The sequence below is a fragment of the Pelodiscus sinensis genome, chromosome 8, assembly GCF_049634645.1.
Source record: "Pelodiscus sinensis isolate JC-2024 chromosome 8, ASM4963464v1, whole genome shotgun sequence".
Classification (NCBI taxonomy): Eukaryota; Metazoa; Chordata; order Testudines; family Trionychidae; genus Pelodiscus; species Pelodiscus sinensis.
The window spans coordinates 42,248,057-42,269,691 of NC_134718.1; the positions used below are offsets into that span (position 1 = coordinate 42,248,057).

Genomic DNA, 21,635 nt, shown 5'->3' on the forward strand with positions numbered 1-21,635 from the left:
TATTTCAGTTTCCTTCCACACAATTTAAAAAAAAATAATCTCATAATGACTATCAGAAAGTGAAATAACTGAACTAGAGCAAGGATTAACCTAATCCGCACAGCAGAAAATTAGCATAGTAACACTCTCCTCAAACTATTAAGTAAACTAATGAGGACGGTAGGTTATTTTTTGCTTAAATTTAGCTGGAGAATGATGTCAAGATAGTTTGTGGATTCTAGAAAATGCTTAGGGACATAAGCCAGTTTTTCCTTTCTTATTAAAGCTACCAACTTGTTAATACCAAAGAGCACTTTTAAAACCTACCTTATTTTTTTTAACCAGGTTTTGTTTCTAAGATCCTTTCTTCCTTCATCCATTCCCAGGGGATTAGAGTTTCTTGCAGGGACAGAAAAAAGAATTTTTCTCTCTGGTGTCTCTTAAACTTCAGTGTAACAAGACCCATTGGAGATATGTTAATGAGATGCTTTGCACTGAAATGATGGAGGTAGCCACTCATCCTTAGAAGATTCTCCCTCAATGGGTCAAAGTAGCAGGTTCATTGGACAGCTCTGAAAGACCCAAAAAACAGAAGACAAGACGGTTGTCCTCAGTAAACCTGGGCAGGGAGAATAGGTTTTCAAGGCCACCACTTATAGTCGAAGCATGGAAAATGTAGGAGCTCACATGGTTTTCTCAATGTAAGCGGAGGAATGGTCCCGCTATGGAGAACTTTCCTGGCTTCTGTACTACCCTGGTGAAATGGACCAGCAAAAGGATCTGAGTCCCTGCTCCCACTTCTTTTATCCAAAGACCTCCCTGACCCTGAGGGCTCCCCTTCCATTCTCCTGAGTAGCAGAGTCCTCGAAATCCCAACAAGGCTGGGCCCAGGTTTTCTGGGGCTTAATCCCTGACCTTGTCAGGGGTTAAGGGGGTGGGCATAAGGCAGGCGGGGATGGAGCTAGTCATGTGTGAGGGCACAGAGGGGCATGACAGGAACGGGAGCAGGGGCTAGGATGTCCCCACTCCGGGGTGCTCTCTGTACACTGCATGCTTTCTTGACCCAGTAATCATTTAATAAAGTTCAAAGCAAATACAATTTATTAAACAACAACAGATTTAAAAGAAAAGAATAAGGAGAAATGAGAAAGATTAAATGAGAACACATAGTCCTGCTCCATAGCATGGGGACATCACAAACAGTATGCAGAGTGTAAGAACAGCTCACAGTCTGTTCCTTATAGGTTTCAGGGCTCTTTCTCAGGCCCTGGCTGTTCTGCAGGGGGGCTGCAGGTTGGACACGCTTGCTCTGGCAGTGATCACATGGCCTCTGGCTCTAGGTGGCAGGACCCCTCTCCCAGGTGGAGTTACAATCCCTCTCCAAATCTGGCCTGCAGGGCCTCTTGGCTGGTGGCATGTCCCTGCCAAGAGCCTCTTTCCCCCCCCCTTTGCTGGTCCCACAACCAGCTGCAGACTGTGCTGCTTTGCCAGACTCAAGTTACTTCTGTTGCTTCTCTGACCCCTTTGGCTCTCTGGCCACTTCAGGTCTGCTGCTCAGCACAGGATCTACACTCCTTGGGCTGCGTGTGCCTGGCTCTGACACTGCTGGTCTGTCTCTCCACACAGCATGTTCTTCCTGCTGCTCTTCTCAGCTCTCTCTCCTTTTCTCACAGAGACCCAGAAAATCCCAGCTCACATGGAGGACAGGATCTGGCTTTCTAATTCTCTCATTGATCTGTCCAACTTGTCAGTCAGGCTGAGCTGGAGTGTTGGCTTCTTCTCTTTGTCCCTGGGGTCTGTCAGTCTCAGGGCCCTGATTTCTCATGGACCCTTCCCCTTTTGGTACTAGGAGCTGGCCAACTGAAAACTCCCACTGAGTTTTAGTAAGGGGCTAACAGTCCCCATATGACTATCCTGCCAGGCCTCCCACTTCCCCCCACCAATGGCCCGCAACCACATGTAAAACTAATAAAGGCAGAGAAAGGGGATTATGAGATGAGATGGAGACCACGTTAGACCCTATTCCATTTCCCTCTACAGTGATGTAGGGAAGGAGGAGAAAGCACATCCTTAACAATGAGTGCCATGTGGCAATGTTAAAGACTAACAAAAATATATAGAATCATGAGCTTTCATGAGTAAAGCCCACTTTATCAGATGATGAAGTTTTCGTTTTACCCATGATATATTTGTTAGTCTTTGATGTACAACAGGACTACTCGTTTTCGAAGTCACAGCCAACCTTGACTACCCTCTGCTACCCATCCTTAACAAGACATTCATAATTCATTATAAAAGGCAGAGTTTGACCCTGTTTTCCCATTCTTGTTTACACTGCATTTACTGAAACACGCTTGGCACTCAGATGTGTACAGACAAAGCATTTATACGTCTGACCCAGTAGAGAACTCCTCACACTATATTAACCAGGTTTTATGCTTTCTGGGGCTGTCGCCAAAGACTATCACTCCATTCCTTATCATGTGTATTAACAGGTTTTACAGATGCAGTGTTACAAGTCTTGATTCTTAGGCAGAAACTCTACTTTTGAACCTTGGGGGTGAACCAGATTTGAACAAAATTAGAACATTTTGCATCCTTTTCCCTCCAGAAAATTGTTTTTAAATATTTTATGTAAACCTAAATGGATCCAGACAATGCCAGACCCAGTTACTGTGAGGTTCAAATCAAGTAGCAGACATCTAAATGCTTTATTCCTTCAATTAAGAGTCCCAAAGTCTTCTACTATTGTCTTCAATAGGGTTGCCAGATGGTTGAAACAAAAATATCGAACATCAAAGTTGTTGAGCTAAAAAAAAAATCGGTCTCCAAGACTTATTAAGCATTAAAACAGCATGTCCCCCTTAAGAGTAAGTGCAGGGGAGCAGTTGAGCACTAAGACCCAGGGCCCAGGGGAAGCTCCAATAATCTGTTAGTCTATAAGGTACCACAGGACTTCTCGTTGTTTATGCAGATTCAGACTAACATGACTACCCCTCTGAGCCTTATAATGGGAACCTAGCTTCACCTTAAATGTACAGTAGCTACTGCTACTCCATAATATGATAAAATACTGGGTGTCACTTGAAAGACAATACAGTTACTTGAAAGACAAGGGTCTATTGTAAATTTCCCTTTAGCAGCATATTCTAAAACAGACATGTTTTGTATACTCAGATATTTATATTTTTATCAGAGAGCTGCAAAACATCTGGATAATTTATTTGTCTCCTATAGCCTCATGAGACAGTTGAATTCATACCCCAGAAGCTGCATGATAAACTTACTTATCTTCCCTGGGGAAAACAATTACATCCCTTCTATCTCTTCATGTAACACTAGACATTCCTGGCCATTTGCATTTGATGAGGCATATCATATTTTTCAAAAAAGTCTTTATTTTTCTTCAGGAAGGTGAAGATGAGGGCTCATTTATTTCATAGGGCTGTGTGAACCACCTAGGGCTTGAGACTGACATCAGAACGTGGAAATAAACAAGTAACTCTGGCTGAAACAAACCCACTCCAACAGAGCCAGGATTTGAGGTTTAAGAGGTATTTCAAACTTGAGGGGAAGGTAGTTTGCACAGTGGAGGCACCTATGAATCTGTGGAACATCCTCCCTGCAGCCAGTCTTATGATGCTCCCCAACCTTTTTCTAATCACATTACTGGTGTGATTTTCAAGAAGGGATTTACAATTTTTCTCTCTCTAGACCTTAAAGTGAATTTTTCTTGCTTCTCCTTCAACTTCTGTATTTGGGGAACGGGTAATCAAGACCACTGACACTGTTTTGCTCCCTCCAAATATTCCATGCGTGATCTGGGAGGCCCAATAAATGACCTGATATGCTTTCCATTGGGCAATTAACCTCCTAGTGTTGGATTCTAAGGAGCCCTTGAGGGTTGCCTAGCTGTTGTGCCAAGCATTCATGAACATCACTTTCACTTTTAAACCAAGATTTTTACAACACAAGAGAGAGGATTCCCTTTTCCTCAACTGTGTGGGAGCGATTAGGTAGCTTCCTTGGGATGAGGGCTGGGAGGTCTCGGGCCTGGCTGAAGACAGAAGCAGCAGCTGGCACCCATCTCAAGATCAGGGAGAGCGACCTTGGTGTATTGGATGGTGGCTTGAAAGGATTTTGTTGCCAGGATCCCTAAGGCTGCTGTTACCTTGTCAATGACAAGTAATGGATGACCATGATGTGTTTAATTCTCCAGATCCCCCTGTAATTCCTCTCAGAGGTTTAGAATAGTATGTCAAAGCCATTCCTAGTTTGAAACACTGAATCCACTGTGAGGCTTAGGAAATTGACCCTTGACCTTTAGCCCCTGCTCTCCCATCTCTCTCTAATTTATTTTAGGACTAGTATTGGCAACCTATTATATAAGTATCAATCAAATCAAGTCCTAAGATAGCTAGTTAGCTTGCTGTGTTGGTCCATGCATCTTTCAAACAGGGGTTGTATGAGGGGAAACTTAGACATTGACAGGGGAATATGACTGGTTTGCAACTTACCTGATTAATTCTGTATTGAGTAGTCAGCAGTCAAACCATAAAACCTAAGGAACAAACACAGATTGTGGTATATGTAGCTATGTAAATGTTCTTGACTTGTTATGTTTGATGTACTGCACCTTGTAATGTAAGGAAATGCTGGTTCACCTAAATAAATAGTTGATGGGAAAGGGCTGGCTTCAACAAATCCCCTGGTTTGAAAATTTTTTGAAAAAAGTTCTGGAAATTAAACAATAAATGTTTTGTTTTCATATATGAAACAATTCAGAATTGTAGTTACTGTATTTTAAATGGTTTTAAAAAGTCAACATCGAAACAAAAATATTTTTAAATTATCGAAAAGGAATAGAGCCAATTCAGAACATTTTTTGGGTTTGTGTTTCATGCAGAACTGAAGCTGACTTTTCATTCTGATTTGGGGAGGCGGAGGGGAGGGGAGAATGTTGAAACCTTGAAAATATTTGCCAGATGGGAAAACTGGCCTACAGAACCCACTGGGTTTTCTTTTTCTCAAGCACTCATGGACACCTTGGCTGTGTCTACACTGGCATGAATTTCCGGAAATGCTTAAAACAGAATAGTTTTCGTTATAAGTATTTCCGGAAAAGGAGCGTCTACATTGGCAGGCTGCTTTTCTGGAAAAGCCCTTTTTCCGGAAAAGCGTCCGTGGCCAATGTAGACGCGCTTTTCTGGAAAAGAGCCCCGAGCGTCATTTTCACGATCGGGGCTTTTTTCCGGAAAAGACTACTGGGCTGCCTACACTTGCCCTTTTCCGGAACAGTGTTCTGGAATAAGGACTTATGCCCAAGCGGGAGCAGAATAGTTTTTCCAGACTAGCGGCTGATTTTGTACAGTACAGCATCGTTGCTTTTCCGGAAATTCAAAGGTCAGTGTAGACAGCTCTCAGCTTATTCCGGAAAAGCGGCTGATTTTCCGTAATAAGTGGCCCAGTGTAGACACAGCCCCCAAGTTTTCTGTCTTTGAGTATGGAAGACACACAGCTCCCCTTTATTGTCTGCAGCTTCAGACATTACAATCGTATTGTAGTCTTTGTAATGGCAAAGTGCCTCTTGCCTTAGGCACCAATGTATAAAGTTAACAACCCCTTGAGCATATGGTGTCATGAATTCAGTCAGTTAAAACTTACATGGTACATCATGACCTCTTCAATTCTGTGACATTTCTGTAGAATTTTGGTGGTGTGCCTATATCATGTCCTCCATTCTTTAGGACCATTTAAGTTATCGTCAGACTCTCTGCCTGTGCCCATGCCATCTTTTACAGTCACCTGCAATTAGCTGTTGCCCCAATGTTTTCGGTTTTGAAGATGCAGGCTATTCCTCTGTGGGTTCTTACCAAATTCTGGCAGTGTTATGTAGGACTGGGAGTCAACGCTTACAGAAATGCATACATGCCATTTTACTCATATGTTCTGGATGATAAACTCAAGGACAAAGGCTGTTTTAATACATGACCTAAATACTGTTTTTTTTCCAATTGGTATTTGATAGAGTGTTTGTTCGAATTGTACTCAGAGCTGTATGAATAATAATCTATCAACAATTGAATAATAATCTCTCAATAAAAAATAATTTCTTCCCATTACAGAAAGGCCAGTTATTCTCTGTTTCTTCCCCTCTGACTTTACCTCCAATGGATCATACTGCATCTCTGTAGTCTTTTTAAAAAAAAATAGACTTTTGTTGCATCTGGTCATGCATTAAGCACATATATATTTAAAAGCATTGGAATTAATAATAATTTTTTTAAAATTAAAGAAACCCAAATTCAGTAGCTGTCAACTTATGTACAAGCGTGTCCATACATTTTATCATACTGAAAGCTAAGGATTTTTTAAAATCATTGGCATTTCATGTACCATTTTTATATAGTCAAGCCCAGGTCAGTACAACAGTTAATATAACTGCCAAGTTAATATAACTGCCAAGAATCTATGTTTCTGCTCAGCTGACGTCAGCCCACACTGATGCTTTGTCTCCAAAGCATTATCCTTTTGTACACTCTGTAATCATGTTTTTTATAGGTCTTGCCCCCAACTAATCATATAATCATATAGATTTGGGCCTTACCTATTCCTCTGAATATATAGTCCCATAATGGAAAATATCTGGAGATTAATATAATTTAACATTGTTGGAAGTTGCCACACGATGTATGAAATATGTGTCTCAACAGTTTTGTCATCTAACTGCAGCTGCCACAATCCATACAATGCATCCAGTTTTATAAAATACTCATCATAGTCCTTTTGCCAGTTGTTTCATCCATTGTCAGCATCTAATTTTGCTCCTGCATTCAGATATCATTGAGAACTTTGGGACCCGTACATATTCTGTATTTCCGATGAGATTTTTGGTTACATACCCCCTTGAGTTTACCCAGTCTTTGAGCTCTTTTTTTTTTTTTTTTGGTGTTATTGTATTTACCCTTTCTTTAATAGCCCTCTGTAAGGCATTGCTACTTGTTTCAGGGAACATACTAAATTGTGAAAAAATTGTGTCTTTCAAGTGAATGCTATATGCAAAGGGTAACATTTCACTCCTCTCATACCTAGAAGGAAAGCTGTTTCCAGGTCAGTACAGTTGCAGCTTCTGCAACCTGTTTTGCTTACAAATCATGTCACTCTTGCATGATATCTTGTACCGTTTGCTGCAAAATGTGTTGAGTGGTTTCATAGGCCACAACTGCACCCAGCAGAGATTCTTTCCCATGAAGTGATTTCACAAAGAGCCATGTCTACATAGTGCTGTCTCTCAGCTTCCTAAAACAGGCTTGCAGTACTTCCTGTTTCTTTAAGACCTTTGGTTTACCCATTTTAGCTCATTCACATCTCCACATCTGAATATGTTTGTTTTCAGTCTCCTGCATCCAGTTTGTTAGAAGTACTGTGTCCTTAAAAACAGCTAGTACCAATCACTGTTAACTGCTGCTTCTTTTTGCAATGAAGCATGCTGTGCTGTCTCTGGTTCTATTGCCCCAATAAACACCACATCTGTGACCTCACAGTTCCTTTCTTCGGAAGCACATTTCTGCATAGAGAAATTTTCTTTTACCCTTTGAATGTAATTTACCATGTGCTTGGCATTTTTTAATGAGATATTTCATGTCAAACCATTTACAATCCTTCCCATTCTCTGTTAGCTTCAGCTCCGTGTGAGTATGTTGTCCCTCTTTCCCCTCCTAAAAACATTCTCCTTATGCTACCTCATTTAGGGCCCAGACTATTTCATAATCTGCCTCAAAGTTTGCACAATACTTTTTTATTAGGCAAGATCCAATTATTCCATTCAAGTCATTAGAAAGGCTGCCTTTGCTTTTGGTGGGCTTTGGATCAGGCCCTTAATTTGCTAGCCTAACAGATTTCATCCGTACCTTGTGAAGTAGACACAGGCTGAGAAAGAATTCTGAAGCTTTTTCTGTTTACAGACTAGACTTCCTGATCTCTTATCAAAAGGATCTTATTTGACCCTACAATTGTAGGGCTAATCATTTAATCTTGTCTGTAAAGAAAGCATGAAAGTTTCCATTGGTGGCTGTATGAAACCCATATCATCCATATATATCATTCCTTTTCAGGATACAATATGCATTTTATCCATTATGTTTAAGCTGTCTGACCCAACCACAGCAAAAAAGTGTTGTGCATATGAAATGCTGCTCAATTTACAAACTAAAGCGAAGGCAGAATTGGGCCTATGACTCATGCAGTCTCATTAAAGACAACATGATTGGATGAAATATAATTGAGGATAGAATTTGCCTCACGGGGCAACCCTTATCTGCTTTATTCTTGTTAGCTGCCCTCTAAAGACAATGGGCCTACTCGCATGAATAAGATGAGCAGTACTTTGCCCTAAGTAAAAGCCTTCTACAAAAGACTTCTCCAAATGTTACAGTTTTCAGTCACTTCAAAAGTGTCCTCTATTGTATTTACATACTTTGCTGTTGGAATGGCTTTGATTTTCAAAGTTATGTTCAACATTTGAATATTTTTAAGCTACCCCAAAAATGTAAACAAAGTCAAAGGTGAAGGTGTTGCACAGACACCACTGCCTTCGGCAACTGTCAAATGTAAAATTCAGTGGAAAGTTTCAGCATGTCTCCAGTTTAACGGAGTTGAGGAATGCAACAAAAACAGGTGTTGTCTGACACAAGCAATAATTATCTTTCACTTTGATGGATGTTAATTTAATCTGTTTTTTACATGGTAGCTAGGTCTCAGCTGAGTTAGTGCCAGAAAGCAGATGAGATGTTTAGAGCAGTTTGTATGTGACAATTCACAAGACAGCTTCTACTCCCCTTTTTTTATTTATTGCACAGAGCAGTTTTAATGTTCTTTGCTTACCCATTAAACTATTTCTAGATGCATTTTATATTAGACTATCAATATATGTATAGCCCTATTAATAGGTTTTTAATGAGCTCATGATGGAAGTGATAGCTTTTGAGGCCTTTATCAGAAAAAAGAGTTAATTAGCAAAATATCCTTGTAAAATATGGATAGATCTTATACAATATTTACAAAGAAAAAATGCTTGAAGTACAAGGTCATGGGAGCAAAGTGAAAGCATCACAGTTGTCCTGTACTTACATCATGAAATCAAAATATGTAAGCAGAGACTCTCATCCAAAATGATTAGTTACTTTCTAGCATCCAATGTTTACAGTACCTCCTTCATTTGTATTAGCCATTCCATCAGACAGCACTCCACCTATGCCTTGGGCAAGCTTTCTTGCACTGGCATTAGAATGCTCAATAACCCATGAACAAACTGGCCTTGGTGGTGTTTCAGGAACAATTATATAAATAGCTCTTTAACCTTGCCTCCAAAGCTGTTAGGCATAAAACTAGTAAGTTGATGATAAATGTCTACATAGCTCCCTGGTATGGCAATGTTTCAAATTGACTTAAAATTGATAAGTGTACGATAGACCATGTGTCCTGCAGGGTATATGGTGTTATTCCCCAGATGCCTGCTTACTTGCCGAGAGATCTGTTGCCTTTCAGGAATACCCAGAAGATACCACTACTAGTGAAGATTTCATATCCCTATCACTCAATAGTGATGGATAAATTTCTTCAGCTACCCAGACTTACTATCTTATAATCATGATAGAAAACATTATAGCACAGTTCAAGAAGACAATGTAGACCAAGAAGTGTGGGAATGACTGAGTAAACACATGTTAAATTTAGAGTACAAGAATACACAAAGGTACACAGGCAAGATGATATAAAACTCCTACAGTCAAAATGGAAAAGCAAGAGACAAGCTGAGAGGTCAAGAACAAAGCATAGTGCCAAAGAAGCCAAATCAGAATGCTCATGAAAGAACCAAAGACATCCATGAAACCGAGTTCTCTATTCTGCATAAAACTTTTGTATGTATGAAATCTGCATAAAAAATGAAAGATCTGTAGTCAAAAAAGAGTGGGGAGAACGGGAGCAATCATAAATACTTAGTTCCTGCAGTAAGATACAGGACAGAAATTTGCCCATTATTAATAAAACTGGAAGGAGATAATTAATGGATAAACTTCAAAATGTTAGGAATGTGGTTTCAGTTTGGACAAACAAGCTTATGCAAAAGTCTGAGAATTTACCTGAATTATCTAAACATCTTGGATAAAATACTGGCCCAGATGAAGTGAATGGACACTTTGTCATTAGTGTCAATGCAGCCAAGATTTCACTCCTTAAGTATGCAATAGGGACCTCAATCCACTCCCCAAACCAAACTGTAAACAAGGATTAAGTTTTCAGTGGATTATGGATCCAGGGTTTAAAAAATTGAGTGCCTATCTTTTCATGCACAATTATAGTCACTTTGTCTGCAGTCCCACAATTGGGCATACATTTTTCCATGTGGTTATGAGGCTCCTTCCTGAAAAGCTGGTCCTCAAAAACCAGTCTCTCTATGTAAGATGATAATCTCTCTGTGTAAGAGATGAGTGGGAGCCCATTATAATAAGTTTTCCCTCCTACAGAAAGAACAGAAATAGTGATATAACTTGTATCAGTTTCATGGACATTTAATTAAGATACTTAGGAACCCAAGTCCCACTTTAGGTATTACTCTGATCCACAAACTGCCCTCTAACACTGTAGGTACCTAAACTCATTTGGTGGCTGAGTTTTTGCTGTAGACATTCCCTTAGCACCAATGTTCTTCTTGCCTGCTGCCTCAGTGTGGGCCTCTGCTTGCCTATCTCCTGCTTGAGTCTCAGGCCAAAGCAATCTGATAGCTTTTTTTGACAGAATAAAAAGCCTTGTTAATAAGGGAGAAGTAATAGACGTGGTATACCTAGACTTTAGTAAGGCATTTGATATAGTCTTGCATGACCTTCTTATAAATAAACTAAAGAAATACAATCTAGATGGGGCTACTATAAGGTGGGTGCATAATTGGTTGGATAACCATTCCCTGAAAGTAGTTATCAATAGTTCATTGTCATGCTCGAAGGGCATTATGAGTGGGGTTCTGCAGTGATCAGTTTTGGGACCAGTTTTGCTCAATATCTTCATCAATCCATTAATCTCAGAGGAAATCCATTTATAAAATTTGTGGATTATACCAACCTGGGAAGGGTTGCAAGTGCTTTGGAGGACAGGATTAAAATTCAAAATGACCTGGATAAACTGGAGAAATGGTCTGAAGTAAATAGGATGAAATTCAATAAGGACAAATACAAAGTACTCCACATAGGAAGGAACAATCAATCAGTTTCTCACATACAAAATGGGAAATGACTGTTTAGGAAGGAGCACTGTAGAAACAGATTTGGGTTCATAGAGGACCACAAATTAAATATGAGTCAACAGTGTGACACTGTTGCAAAAAAAAGCAAATATAATTCTGGGATTTAGTAACAGGAGTGTTGTAGGCAAGACATGAGAAATAATTCTTCTGCTCTACTCTGTACTGATTATGCCTCGAGTGGAGTACTGTGTCCTGTTCTGGGCATCACATTTCAGGAAAGATGCGGACAAATTGGAGAGGGTTCAGAGAAGAGCAACAAAATGATTAAAGGTCTAGAAAACATGACCTATGGAGAAAGACTGAAGGAACTGAGTTTGTTTAGTCTGGAAAAGAGAAGACTGAGAGGGGACATAACAAATGTCAAGAACCTAAAAGGTTGTTACAAGCAGGAAAGAGATAAATTATTCTCCTTGACCTCTGAGGATAGGACAAGAAGCAATGGGTTTAAATTGCAACAAGGAGGAGTTAGACTGGACATTAGGAAAAACTTCCTAACTGTCAGGCTGTGTCTACATTGGCGTGATCTTGCACAAAAGCAGCCACTTTTGCGCAAAAACTTGCTGCCTGTCTACACTGGACACGAGTTCTTGCACAAGTACACTGACGTTCTAATGTATTAAATCAGTGCTTCTTGCACAAGAACTCTGATGCTCCTGCTCAGGAATAAGCTCTCTTGCACAACTGTTCTTGCGCAAGAGGCCAGTGTAGATAGGCAACATGAATTTCTTGAGCAAGAAAGCCCTATGGTTAAAATGACCATCAGAGCTTTCTTGTGCAAGAAAGCATCTACACTGGCATGGATGCTTTTGCGCAAAAGCACATCTCTTGCGCAAAGGCATATGCCAGTGTAGATGCTCTCTTCTGGAAGAGTTTTTGCACAAGAACTCTTCCACAAAAGAGTTCTTACACAATATCATGCCAGACGTAGCCTCAGGGTGGTTAAACACTGGAATAAATTGCTTAGGGAGGTTGTGGAATTTCCATCACAGGAGATTTTTAAGTGTAGGTTAGACAAATACCTGCAGGGGTGGTCTAGATGGTGTGTGATCCTGCCACTGGATCTCGATGACCTCTCAAAGTTCCTTCCTGTTCTAGTATTCTATGATTCTATGACTCCACAAAATAGGAGAAAATAGGTGTTTCTTCATCTAAGTCACATGCAGGATTCAATTCAGTAGCCATGCTCAGAGGCCACCTACATCTACACAAAGCAGCCAAAGGCTGCTAGGGAGGGAATAGAAAAAGATTTAGCCCAGTGATTAGGGTACACATCTAAAATGTGGCTGACCACTGGTTGAAATATCCACATTGCCTGATGAGCAAGTATCTATCACATTTCAGGTGAATGGCATAGCTACCAAGTTACAGGGTGATTCTCACTGGTCCAATTAATATTTAATTTTTTTCTTTTAAAAAGGGGAAGACACTTCAACAGAAAAGACCGAGGGACACCCACATCAGAATATCTCAGAGTTTTATGTTTAGAACATTCTCCTAAGAGATTGTTTCCCTCAGATAGTGAGGGGACATGAATCAGTGATCTCCAATGTCCATGGGGAATACCTGGCCACAGGGATAAAGTTTATATGGGAGGCCTTTTCCTCTGCTATTTTGTGTGCAGTTAGGCAGTCTCTGAGCATGTCTTCCGGATTATGCACCCATTTTAGTTAGACTGTCTGTCTTCCCCTGTTTTTCTGATTGCTAGCAGAGATAGGCACTGCTCTGCAATCCAGATAGGTGCACTATCTAAGGGTATGTCTACACTACCCCGCTAGTTCGAACTAGTGGGGTAGTGTAGACATACCCTAAGAGAGAGGGGACATCTGCATCTCCCATAGGCTAGCTTGGATGGCTCCCTGCCTAATGTGCTGGCTTTGTAGACTCAGTCTACCCTACCATATCTATCTCTGCCCATTCTCTGCACAGGCATCCTTGGTGTCTAACTGAGGCTTTGTGGATAACAGTGTTGTTCCTGGTTTTTTTAAGGTGCATAAAAATTAGGTGTTATGATAGTTGGTGTTTCAAATTCTGGAGTCCTTTTGTGGATGTGTGATCTACTGACAATGATGGGTAGGTTGAGAGAATTACAGAGAATGGGTAGAGAAGTATTCAGATAGTAAATGATGGGCAAAAAGAAGAGGATGCAGCAGTTGCAAATGCAGATGGTGCATTTAGTATGAATTATTTCTAGAACAATGTTGGAGGTATTTGTAACTGAGGAGAAGTCTTAAAACAGGCAACCAGAAACATTTTAGAAAGAAAACAAAGGGCACTTTTCATATAGAAGATCACTCAGGCTACAGGTCAGGAGGAATCGGGTGCCATTTTTTAAACCAGGATCATGATATATTTACAGTGCCAGGTGGAGACATCATTCCTCTTGTTCATGCCCCTTCTGAAGTAGATTTGTCAGACCCAAGATTTTCTAAATGTGCTTTCCTTTGTGTTTGAATTTTGCTGTAGTACCTCATTTCTCAAACTGGGTCCAGGGACTCCTGGCGATTCACAAGTAATGTCTGAGGCCACTGGCCCTCCTGATTAATTCTTCTCCCTCACTCCTACAGTCTGCATGCTGGGAACACGGCACGCTTTGGGGAGGTGGAGGAAAGAGATGGGGAAGAGGAGGGTCGGGATGGAGGAAGGCTGGAAATACATGATCTTTGGGGGAAGGAATGGAGAGGGATTGGGGGTTGAGACCTGGAGGTCTGCAAAAAATTTTAAATCAAAATGGGGGTCCTTGGGTTGCTAAAGTTTGAGAACCGCTGCTGTAGTAGGTAGAGGCAATGCAGGAAGGTAAAGCAAAGAAGCAGGAAGTGCACCTGTGCAGGCTGAAAATTAGATAAATTAAAGTTCCTTTTATCTATGTTACAAAGTTGCAAGACATTTTTGTGAGCATAAATTTTGCGTACCAAAACACCTGGGTTTTTAAAATTGCATGTGCAGAACTTCAGGTAGAGGTGGGCAATAAAACTGAAGCAGTTTAACAGGATTAGCCCCGGGTAGGCCATCGCTACTATATTTATTTGTGCCTTCACATGCACCGGTGCTTACAGGTCTCATTAGTCGTGGATCACCATTCCCAGCCAATGAGAACTGTGGGATGCGGTGTGGACCACAAGGGTGATCTGCAGCGAGAGAGCTTCAATTGCCTGTACCTGCAGAGGTGCAGGTAAATATACTGGCAGCAGCGAGCCAGGAGCTATCCCTGGTGAACTAGATCCAGCCTGTGGACTCATAGGTGTTTTTATGCTGACTTTAATAGTTACATAGACTATTCCTTGTATAGTTTCTAATTATACAGAAGAGCATAGTCCAGTAATTTGGGTAATGTCCTAGAAAGTATCTGCTTCATCACCAACTTCTGTGTGCCTTCAACAAAGTACTTAGCCTCTGTATGCCTCAGTTCCCCATCTATAAAATTGGGAGAACATAAGAACTGTTAAAACTTAAAAAACAATGAATAGTCTTGCAGCACCTTAGAGACTAACTAAATATGTAGATGGTATCATGAGCTTTTATGGACAAATCCTACTTTTTCAGATGAACTGAGTTATTAAAGGTCCAGTTTCTAATAAATAGGGATGGGGGGAAGAGGTTAGGGTATGTCTACACTGCAAAGTTAATTCGAACTAACAGACGTTAGTTCGAATTAACTTTGATAGGCGCTACACTAGCGCTCCGCTACTTTGAACTTATTTCGAACTAGCGGAGCGCTTAGTTCGAAATAGGAAAACCTCATTTTACGAGGATTAAGCCTAGTTCGAACTAGCTAGTTCGAATTAAGGGGTGTGTAGCCCCTTAATTCGAACTAGTGGGAGGCTAGCCCTCCCCAGGTTTCCCTGGTGGCCACTCTGGCCAACACCAGGGAAACTCGTCTGCCCCCCTCCCGGCCCCGGACCGCTTAAAGGGGCACGGGCTGGCTACGGTGCCCGTGCAAGGTGCAAGCCTGCCAGCACCCAGCCAGCAGACCCTGCACCTGACACGGATCGAGCCACCCACCCGATGCCCCCCAGCCCTCCCCCTCTTCCCGGGACCAGGCTGGCGGCTCCCAGGAGCTTGCCCGGGACCGCAAGAGGCAGGCACCCGCCTGGGCTAGTGCAGACATCGTGGACCTTGTCCACGATCTCCGCACTAGGCACAGGAAAGTGGCCGTCTAGGGCAGGAGAGCTGCCAGTCTGGCCACCCAGGAGCAGGTGTGCAAGAGAATCAAGGGGGTCCACTGAGACCCCCGACCCTGAGCCCTGAACTTACAATGGCCGTCCTGGATCAGACCAAAGGTCCATCTAGCCCAGTAGCCTGTCTGCCGACAGTGGCCAACCCTAGGGACCCTGGAGGGGATGGACTGAAGACAGTGACCAAGCCATTTGTCTCGTGCCATCCCTCTCCAGCCTTCCACAAACCTTGGCCAGGGACACCACTCCTACCCCCTGGCTAATAGCACTCCATGGACCCAACCTCCATCACTTTATCTCACTTCCCTTTAAACTCTGTTCTAGTTCTAGCCTTCACAGCCTCCTGCAGCAAGGAGTTCCACAGGTTGATTCTTTGCTTTGTGAAGAAGATCTTTCTGTTACTAGTTTGAAGCCTGCTACCCATTCCTTTCCTTTTGTGTCCTCTAGTCCTTCTTTATGGGAACTAATGAAGAACTTTTCTGTATGCACCCTCTCCACCCAACTCCTGCTTTTAGAGACCTCTATCCTGTCCCCCCTCCGTCTCCTCTTTTCTAAGCTGAAAAGTCCCAGGCTCTTTAGCCTCTCTTCATATGGGACCTGTTCCCAACCCCTGATCATTTTAGTTGCCCACCCCTCTCCCAGCCTCTCTCTTCTCCTCTCCCATCTCTTTTTCCCAGTCTCCCCCAGTTTTGTTCAATAAACACAGATTCCATTTTGGAAGACACGTTATCTTTATTTTGTACATCAAGAAGAAGGGCTAGGGAAGGGTAAGTGAAAGGAGGTGAGGGAGGAATGGGGCACGAGCCCCCGATGGGGAGGACTGGGCTGGTTCTGCGGGCTTCTGGGGGTGGAAGCTCTCCTGCAGCCCCCCAATTGCCCCCTCTCCCCAGATGGCAGCCTGCGGCAAGTGCAGCCGGGATGATGGCCGAGCGTTGTGATGTGCCCAGTGTGGGTAGTCCGGGCACTCCAAGCCAGGACTGCTTTGCAAGCGGGGCACCCCTGAGAACTGTCTGTCCGGGTTGGGGGTCGGGACCCTTTAAGCACAGCCCTCGGCTAGCCTGAGACAGCATCTCCACACTCTAAGTCCTCCTCTGATGCCCTGCCGGCACTGCTTCCGGCCATCCTTAAGCCCGGTTCAGGGTCCACTTAATGTGGACATGCTAGTTCGAATTAGCAAAACGCTAATTCGAACTAGTTTTTTAGTCTGGATCCATTAGTTCGAATTAGCTTAGTTCGAATTAACTAATTCGAACTAAGTTAGTTCGAATTAACGTTGTAGTGTAGACATACCCCCAGGGAGTTGTCTGTGGGTGAGGATTGACCTGTCCCATTTGAAGAAGTAGGTTGTGCCCATGAAAGCTCATGATACCACCTACATGTTTTGTTAGTCTCTAAGGTGCTGCAAGACTGTTCGTTGTTTTTAAGTTTTTCCAGTTACAGACTAACTCAGCTACCCCTCTGAACCAATTTTAAAGTTAATGAAGAATGGAAGAAAAGGCCAACCTGGGGCAGATACTCTTTCACACATGCTAAAATACAGAACCATTAAAGCATAATTCTACACCCAACATTAAGCTATACATCATTCATAATGAATTTGAAGAAATCCATTATCCAAGATCAGTACAAGAAGATTCTAACTGAACTGGTGCAATCATTTCTAGTTTGTTATTCTATGGGTGTGTCTACACTACAGCGCTATTTCGAATTAACTTGTTTTGAATTAGTTAATTCGAAATAAGCTAATTCAAAATAACGCATCTAGACACAAAATCTAATTCAAAATAGCGTTTTGCTATTTCGAAATATCACGTCCACACTGATTGGACGCTCAATCTCATTTAAGGCCAGCTGAAACCGGTTCCAGCAGGGCATCAAGTCAGTAGTTGTTTTGTGTGGCTGCTGTCTGAGACTCGTGCTTAAAGCCCCCCCCCCCTCCCCGGACAGCCGGTTCTCAGCTTTCCCACTTGCTTGCCTACCTCGCCGAGGGACAGCAAAGCGTTTTCTTCTCTGTCTGCTTTGGTCGCTCTCATTTGGGACACCACAGCACTTGCCACCATGGAGCCAGAGCCGCCCCTGAGCATTCTGGTGCTCATGTTGAATGTCTTGCTGCAAGCCTGGCAGCAATTGCTGGAGGCTGCCTGGCACCTTCTGCTGCAGGCCAGCCCCCTGGCCCTTCCTCTGTCCCCTCTGGGGGCCCTGGAGGATCAGCGCCCAGACACCAGCGTGGCCCGCCAGCAGTAACTGGTGGGACCACATCATCCTGGAGCGCTGGGGAGACCAACAGTGGACCCAGAACTTCAGGATGAAGAAGGACACTTTCCTGGAGCTCTGCAAGTGGCTCAACCCTGCTCTGCGGCAACGGGACACACACATGAGACCCGCCATTCCCCTCCACAGGCGGGTGGCCATCGCTCTCTGGAAGCTCTCCACGCTGGATAGCTACTGATCCATCGGCAACCAGTTCGGCGTGGGGAGATCCACCGTCGGAGTGGTGCTCATGCAGGTACGGCACTCACCAGCCACTGGGCCAGAATGGGGGGCTACAAGGATGACACGGGCTGCCCCAGGGAAAACGGCGGGGAGGTGGTGTGAGTGCCCTCCCCGGGAGGGTTCGGTCTGTCCCACCCGTGCTACAGACTGCCCACAGTGGCCAGGATTGCAGCGGGGGTTGCTCCTGGGAGTGGGGCACGAACACTCCCAGCCACCTGGGCACCCTAGTGACCCTCGGTTTTATGTGTCTCTCTGCAGGTGGTCAAGGCCATTAACAGGGTGCTGCTCTGTAGGGTCGTCCGCCTCACCGACCTGGATGCGGTCATCCAGGGGTTCAGCACCCTGGGCTTCCCCAACTGCGGGGGGGTAATCAATGGGACGCACATCCCCATCCATGCCCCGGACCACCAGGCCTCCCTCTACATCAACAGGAAAGGATACTTCTCTGTGATCCTGCAGGCCATGTCTGACTACCAGGGCCAGTTCACGGACATCAGTGTGGGCTGGTCTGGCAAGGCACACGCTGCGCGGGTGTACCGCAACTCCTCCGTGTGCCAGACGCTGCACACCAGGACTTTCTTCACCGACCGCCACATCAGGGTCGGGGATGTGGACATGCCAGTGTGCCTGCTAGGGGATGCGGCCTATCCCCTACAGCCCTGGCTGATGAAGCCCTAAACGGAACACATCAGCCCCTCCCAGCAGGCCTTCAATGCCAGGCTCAGCAGGGCCCGCATTGTGGTCGAGGGGGCCTTTGGCCAACTGAAAGCACGATTTAGATGCCTCCTCACCCACCTCAACCTCTCCCAGCACAATATTCCGCACATGGTGGCAGCATGCTGTGTGCTCCACAATTTATGTGAGAGAAAGGGGGAGGCTTTCCTGCCAGCCTGGATGGCAGAGGCTGACCGCCTGGCTGGCCAGTACGCATAGCCCTGCACGGCTGCCAGCTGGGAGGCCCTTCGGGGGGCAGTCCGCATCCGGGAAGCCCTGTGGGAGAGCTTCCAGGAGGACGAGGACTAAAGTCCCCCTGGTGTGCCCCACTGACACCTTGTGCCTTACATTCCATCCCCACCTCCTTCCTCTTTCCAATCCCCCTTCCTGATATACAATAAAATCACCTATGTTGCCACAAAAACATCTCTTTATTTAACATAACTGGGGTGGGGGGAGGAGGGAATGAGGGTGGCAGAGGGGAGGGAGGAAACCTGGGAGGAGGGAGCTGGAAGGGGGAGTGGAAGCTCAGGGTTGGGGGTCTTGCCAGCCCTCCCATCTCGCAGCACTGCGGGTGCGGGGGCCTCAGCATTCCCGAGGGGGAGTGGGTATGGAGGATGGGGCAGGCAGGATGGGGGGGCAGAAGAAGCAGGAGGAAGGGGAGGAAGAGTGATAGCTGGGGCGGCTGCAGGGGCTGGAGCAGCAGGAGGCAGCAATCAGTCCGTCAGGGTCTGCAGGTGCTCGCGGAGGGCACAGCCCTGCTCCTGCAAGCTCTCCCAACGCAGCTGCAGGTCCTCTTGCACTCACTGCTCCTGGCTGTGGACATGCCATCCCTGCAACCACAGGAACTCCTCCTGGTTGCGGGTGTGCCTGCTGGCCCGGGTGCGGGTGGATGGTCCAGGCGGGGTGCTGAGGCCTGCACTCACAGGTGCTGTGGCTGCGGTGAAACAAGAGAAGTGGTCAGTTCTCCCTGGGGACACAGTGGGTGAAACCTCTGCAAGGCCAGGACGGCAGGTCTCCGCACCATCATGTCCTGCTATCCCCGGGAGTGTGAGCTTGCCCAGGACTGCACCTCAGCCCCTGGGCTGCCTATAGTGTGGTGTATAGCGGGGGAGGGGAGATGTGCCCTGCTTCTGTGTAGAGGAGGCGTCTGGAGGGAGGGCAGTGTGCAGTCATGTGCAGTCCCCAGGGTCAGGAGCCTGTCATGTGCCTTCACGCATAGACGCGTGTGAGGAACAGGCCAAGGCCCCTGCATGGCACCCAGCAGATGCACAGGTTGCCGCCTGCTCCATGGTCGGCAAGGCCCATGTGCACAGCCCCTGAGCTCCCCTTCCCCGCCCCCCCGCACCACATAAGGGGACTGTGATGGCACTCACATGTGGAGGCTTGGGGGTCCTGGGTGCAGGGCATGCTCCCTGCAGGCTCCTGGCTGCCGTCGTCCTCCTCTTCCTCCTCTTCACCTGTGTCAGGGCAGGGCCTTCTGCCCTGGGTTCAATGACCACCAGGGGGGCATGGACCATCTGACCCTCCAGGATGCAGTCCAGGGTCTCATACTGCGGGCAGGCCTCTGGGTCAGCCCCTGGTTGGGAGGCCCTGGCATAGGCCTGCCGCAGCTCCTTTATTTTACTCCGCACCTGCTCCTGGCTGCGCATGTGGCCTCTGGTGGCCAGGCTGGCAGCCATGCAGCTGTAGATGGCCTCATTCCTGCACCTAGTGCAGAGATTGTGGGCATTGGAGGCCTCCCCCGAAACCTCAATGAGGCCCACAATCTCCGCATTAGAGCAGGAAGGCGCCTGCCTTTTGTGGCCCCTGGCAGGCTCCTGAGAGCCGCCAGCCTGGTCCTGGGGAGCGGTGGAGGGCTGGGTGTCAGCAGGTTGCTAGCTCATCCTGTGCCAGGTGTACGGTCTGCTGGCAGGCTGGCAACTGGCACAGGAACCGTGGCCAGAGTCTGCCCCTTTAAGGGCTCCCGGGCTGAGGAGGGGGGGAGCAGACAAGTTTTCCTGGTTGTGCCCAGAGTGGCCACCAGGGCTCCCTAATTCGAAATAAGTGCCTACACTGCACTTATTTCAAATTAGCTATTTCGAATTTGGTGTTATTCCTCGTAGAATGAGGTTTACCAAATTCGAAATAAGGGTTCCACTATTTTGAATTTATTTGCCTGTGTAGACGCTATTAAAGTTAATTTGAAATAACTGCTGTTATTCTGAAGACATACCCTATGTTAACTATAGAACAAAAATCCTAAAGTTAAAAAAAATCTTTCAAAAGTAAAATTTTGGGACACGTTTTGGTCCACTCCCCCAGGCTAGAAGAACCAGACTTTGAGAGAGGGCATTTCACTTAAGGGCAAAAGATTTGAGGCCAAAGGAGGATGAACTTGAATGCTACATCCACCATCCTTTCCCCAACTTTTGAGGAATTTGTGAGCACTATTTATGTTGGAACTTGATAGTAGACTCCTATTTCTTCAGCAAGGAAAACCAATAGCCCTAGGCTACGTCTAGACTGGCATGATTTTCCGGAAATGCTTTTAACGGAAAAGTTTTCCGTTAAAAGCATTTTCAGAAAAGAGCGTCTAGATTGGCACGGACGCTTTTCCGCAAAAGCACTTTTTGCGGAAAAGCGTCCGTGGCCAATCTAGACGCACTTTTGTGCAAAAAAGCCCCGATCGCCATTTTCGCAATCAGGCCTTTTTTGCGCAAAACAAATCTCAGCTGTCTACACTGGCCCTTTTGCATAAAAGTTTTGCACAAAAGGGACTTTTGCCCGAATGGGAGCAGCATAGTATTTCCGCAAAAAGCACTGATTTCTTACAGTAGGAAGTCCGTGCTTTTGCAGAAATTCAAGCAGCCAGTGTAGACAGCTGGCAAGTTTTTCCGGAAAAGCGGCTGATTTTCCGGAAAAACTGGCCAGTCTAGACACAGCCCTAGGGTCAAAGAGGGGACAGATAAGCTCTTGAGTAGGTTCCAGACTTTGCA

At 45.1% G+C, this 21,635-nt stretch overlaps 1 long non-coding RNA gene across 1 annotated transcript in view; it reads right to left on the reverse strand.

Annotated features, from left to right (window-relative positions):
• Positions 1 to 331: 331 nt before the first annotated feature.
• The window catches only part of LOC142830504 (uncharacterized), a 41,631-nt gene continuing 20,327 nt past the window's right edge, over positions 332 to 21,635 (reverse strand). Inside the window, exons 3-4 of the long non-coding RNA XR_012905800.1 lie at positions 4,497 to 4,540; positions 332 to 551 (exon numbers count right to left, since the gene is read on the reverse strand). This is a non-coding gene — a long non-coding RNA (uncharacterized LOC142830504). The remainder of the gene's footprint in view (positions 552 to 4,496; positions 4,541 to 21,635) is intronic.